This window comes from Primulina eburnea, chromosome 10 (genome assembly GCF_022965805.1).
Source record: "Primulina eburnea isolate SZY01 chromosome 10, ASM2296580v1, whole genome shotgun sequence".
In the NCBI taxonomy this organism is placed as follows: Eukaryota; Viridiplantae; Streptophyta; class Magnoliopsida; order Lamiales; family Gesneriaceae; genus Primulina; species Primulina eburnea.
The window spans coordinates 9,424,895-9,430,208 of record NC_133110.1 but is presented as its reverse complement, the minus strand read 5'-3'; positions in this window follow the sequence as shown (position 1 = coordinate 9,430,208).

Here is a 5,314-nt window from a genome sequence, read left to right as displayed (position 1 = left end):
CATTATCAGATACGAGTCTTCAAGGTATGCTGAAGCGACAAAAAATATTCTTCCACAGGAAGTGTAAAAGCTCCTTCTTATTAATATGAGCTAACAACTCAGCTTCCACCCACTTCAAAAAATAATCAATAGCTACAAGTTGGAATTTTCTTTGACCTGTTTCAAAATGAAAGGGGCCAACAATACCAATCCTCATTGGTCGAATGGACAAGGCTATGTTACGGATTTCACGAGCTCGGCCAGTTTCCACTGCAAATTAGCATTTCGCTAACAACTATGACATTTTTTTACTAGAACGGCTGCATCATTCCTCATGGTCGACCAAAAGAAACCAACCAACATATATTTCCGAGCCAAATCTATGCTTCCTAAGTGATTACCGCAACACCCTCCATGAATTTCCCTGTATAAATAATCAACTTCTTCCTTTCCCAAGCATTTTAAGAGAGGGCGGGAGAAGGATCTTTTATATAACACATCATCCAAGAGAACAAAGCGCAAATCCATTCTTTTATTTTCCCACTTTCTCTTCCGCTCGACTGAGAGGATCCCATTAAATAAGTATTGATAGATATCAGATCTCAAATCTCTGTCTTATTATGTTCCATATAAGAGACTAGCTTTTGCCCAACGACTTTTGATCTGAGGGGTCGGACTAGGGAGCTAGCCATCTTGGCCAATTGACCAGCTTTCCTATTGTCAGTGCGAGGTATGTGTTGTATAAGCAACTCAATGAAGTTTTTCTTTATCATCTTGTCATTCTTGTGGGGACCCGGACGCTAATCAAGTTCATAATCGTTATTGGGACAATTTCATCAATTATAATAAACAGGGTCTAAATTATTTTTTTTAAAAAGGTGGAAAGTAATGGAAATCATATTAGTATACATATCAGTATAAAATAAGGTTCATGTCCTGTATAGCATACATTCAATATACACTAGGGTTCAACAACTAGCTATCAAATGTCCAAACCCTATCTACAACAATGTCCAAGTCCGTGGTCTCCACTCTAATCATGATCTCTCGTCATCTCCTCGACCCTGATCCTGTCCCACCTGTTGTCATCCACACATACAAACACGACAACAGCCGGATAGTTCAGGTGAGAATATAATCCCAGTATAAATCAACGAACATGCAATCATATAATCAATATAAAGCATGAAACAGATATTAGAAATATATCAAAGTCTGAAACATAATTAACATCAAACTATCAATTATTCTCGTGACTCCACGAATCAGACTAGACTCAACCTAGTCTAGGGATCCCGGTTTCCAGACGTTGGCATTCCTATATCAAAGTCAGTAATAGAAGAAACTCCAATTCTATTCAATCGATATAACCAAACATCCGGTGTCTTGACCTATCCGTCACAGACTGTGGCACTATTGCCAATTCACTATCTTGTGACAATGTGCAATGTGCCAGTGATGATTCCATCACTATCGGCACTTAAGTCACAAGATCACTCGTCTAATACTCATCTAATACATGCTTCTATAAATCAATAGAACAAGCATATCAATTCAAATCATTGTAAATAATAACAATAAGTATGTGATTTAGGAAAACTCAAGTATATCATACTCGAGTCGTTCTCCCGCTACCACGTTGACTTATACCTTTCATTCGTAGTCTCGGTCTGAAGCAATAACCATTCTGAATTCAAGGTTGTCTATGTAAATCTGAAACGACATATCGAGAGTCATAATATCAATATTTCATTCTCAATTCAACACTGAATCTGGTTAATCTGGATTTGATTCCAATCAACGGTATAACGGCACAATCTTAGTATCCCCGTCCATACCAAATTAACAGACATCAATTACAAATCATAACTCATATCAGATATCATCTGTAATTCGTTCATAATCCAAATCTGTCCGATTTTTAAATCAATATAATCAAAAAATCATAACAATTCCATAATTAGTCTGTTTTTCAATCTGACTTCAATTCTATGATATCTAATATGTCAAGAACATGATATATGAATCATATCAAATTCCTACAACATCATATTTTCAAAACATATCCAAACTCAATAAAAGTTACGTCCAGTTGAAGCCTGCGTCGACAGGAACACAATACCGAAGTCGGATTAAAAATCAGACGGACGGATCGAAATATAAAGGCGTAAGGATTTTCAGAAACCTTCCTCGCTTTTTCCTTTCTTCTTCTTTTTATTTCTGAAGGATATACGTATATATATATTCCAATTGCATGTTAAGGCAACGTGTCTTCTTTTCTTGAACTTGGGTCGGCGCTCGAGCGGTGCTAAACTACCGCTCGGGCGCGACATCCTCTGTCCAAGAATTTTCGCATTGCACCTTGGCGCTCGGGCGATTAAAGATTACCGCTCGGGCGCCATACTTTCTGCCCAAGTGCTCATCAGGTTAAACACAGGCGCTCGGGCGGTCAAAAACTACCGCACGGGCGCCAGACTCTCTGTCCAAAATCCATTCTTGTCATGCATTGGCGCTCGGGCGGCCCTTTTCCACCGCTCGGGCGCCAACAGTTCTGTACAAAATATACTTAATCACATGCTTTGCCCGATCTGGGCTCGGGATGGCCCAGCTACCATCACACCAGTTCATAATCAATAATCTCAGATTAACAGAATCAAAATATCGGGCATTACAATTCTTTATTTCAAATTTTTCGTTGCTTTATTGAGTCGCAAGCTGGGATTCCGAGTAGACAACTCGGATGGCTCCCATGCTTCGAGTAGTTTTGAGTGGAGTGCTTCATATTCTACTTCATTATTAGATGCTCGGAAGTCCAATTTTATATCCAGACTGGTTTTTTCTCCCTAGGGGGAAATCATGAGGATGCCGACTTCACTCCCAGTTTGGTAAGAAAATCTGTCCACGTATACTTTCCACAGCTCTTCCTCATCATTCGAGAATGTTTAATTCACCAGCAATTGAGCCTTTATAGCAAATCGAGGCTCAAATTGAACTTTGTATTCGATAAGCTTGGTCATCCACTTAACGAGTCTCTCGAAGGCATCCGGTTGAGAAACAATCCTTCCCAAGGCATTGTTGGTTAACACAATAATCGAGTGTGATAAAAAAAATATGGCTTCAGTTTCCGAGTTGTGATGGTCAAAGACATAGCTAACTTCTATTGCGTGGTTTAATTCAACTCGGATCCCTTTAACACATGGCTAGCAAAGTAGACTAACTAGTGAACTAGGTGTTCTCTTCAGATTAATACCGCGCTGGCTGCTAGGGTAGTGACTGCTAGGTAAACGAACAAATCTTCCCCTCCGACAGGCTTGTTTAGGATCGGCATATTGCCTGGATAAGATTTCAACTCCTGGAATGCTTGTTCAATTTCTGCATTTCTTTTGGAATTCGATGTCATGCAGAGTATTTTTAAGAAATGGACGGCTCGGTCTGCAGATTGGGAAATTAATCAGGACATAGCTGTTATTCGCCATGTTAGTGTTTGTACTTTGTGAATATTCCTCGGTGACCCCATAGTAGTTAGGGCTTGTATTTTTTCGGGGTTGGCCCTAATAACCCATTTGAGCAATCATATATCCCACGAAAGTGTTGTGCCAGTTCGCACTCCAAAAGTGCATTTTATTGGATATAGCTTTAAACTATAATGACGAAGATGTATAAGGTTTCTTCCACATCACTAATAAGCTTCTCGACCATTTTTGCCTTAGTTAAAATATCACACACATGTACTTTTACAATCCGACCTATCTAATATTTGAAAACTTTATCCATGAGCCTTTGACAAGTGGTCTCGTTATTATTGAGCCCAAAGGGCATCAAAACATAGCAGAAGATGCCATCGGAAGTGATAAAACTCAACTTGTCTCTATCGTGATTGGCCAAAGAAATTTGATGGTACCCCTGATAGACATCCAGAAAACATAAGATCGTGTGCCCTTTGTGGAGTCGACCAGTCGATCAATCCGAGGTAGTGGATAACAGTCCATGGTACAAGCTCTGTTGAGGTCTAAGAAGTCCACACACATCCTCTATTTTACCGAAATCTTGGACACTAGAACCATATTGGACAACCAAGTCGGGAATTTTACCTCGCTAATGTGAACCACTCTCAAAATTTCTTCCACTCGTTTCCATATGATTAAATCTTTTTCCGGCTCGAAGTGTTTTTTCTTTTGTATGATAGGCTGAGCATCACTCAAGAAATTCAGCAAATAATCCATGATTTCTGGTCGGACTCCCTTGAGGCATGGATGCCAACAACCCAAAGATATAACTGTTTCTCTTTAAGCAATCGAGCAGCATAACCCTCATTGGATCAATCAGGGTTTTGGCTATTTGAATCTCATCAGATGGGATAGATATGATAGTTTTCTTACATTCTTCTTCCATAGTCACCTCATGAGCGGATTTGTCAATTAAATTCAAGTGATCTTGCGCCCTTGGTTTTGGTTAATTTGGTTGCTCCGTTCAGGCCGCCTTTTGTTCCACTCGAACCTCTTCCACATAAAACTTTCGGATTTTTTTTGTCGTCTCGGACTTCCAAGTATAGCATTGTAGGCAGAAGGTGCTTCTACCACGATGAAACTCATGAGACACGTCTTCCTTGTATTTCGGAAAAGTTAATCATTCCGAGTGGATTTATGTGTGCCCTTTTTTATTCTCACAGACCTATTTGGTCCACGGCTTCCATAAACAACACATTAATCGAGCTTTTAAAGTCCATAAATATCCGGGACACTTCGTAATTGGCAATCATTTCTTGGATTACCAATGTGTCGTTATGACGGTCATACACCTCGCACATATATAGAGAGAGAGTCCCAAGGTAAACAAATAATCAAAATGTATAATTAATGTGTGTGTGTATATATATATATATATTAAAATTAGACACGACCCACCAACTCGACACGATTTTATCCGAAAAAATCAGATTTGGATTTGGGGTTATCTAGTTCGAGTCAGATCGGATTGAACCTGATAGCTGACCCGAAAATAATGATCGGGTTGGGTTGGGTTGGGTTCGTGTTGACCCGAAAATTTTAAATTGTTTTAAAAAAATATTATTAATAAATATTGTCTACATTTTTATGTAATGTATGTCTGAAAAAATATTTATTATATATTTATATCATAAATTTTCATAATTTAATATTTATTTTGAATAATTTTTATTTTTCAAACAATTTTTTATTTGATTTAATAAATATATTTTGTTTTTCTACAATTAAATTTTCAAATTTAAATCATATATATGAGGGATATTTTGTTATAATGTATTCAAATTAAAATATTATTATTATTTTTGAATTGTATTTAATTTTTTTTAAAA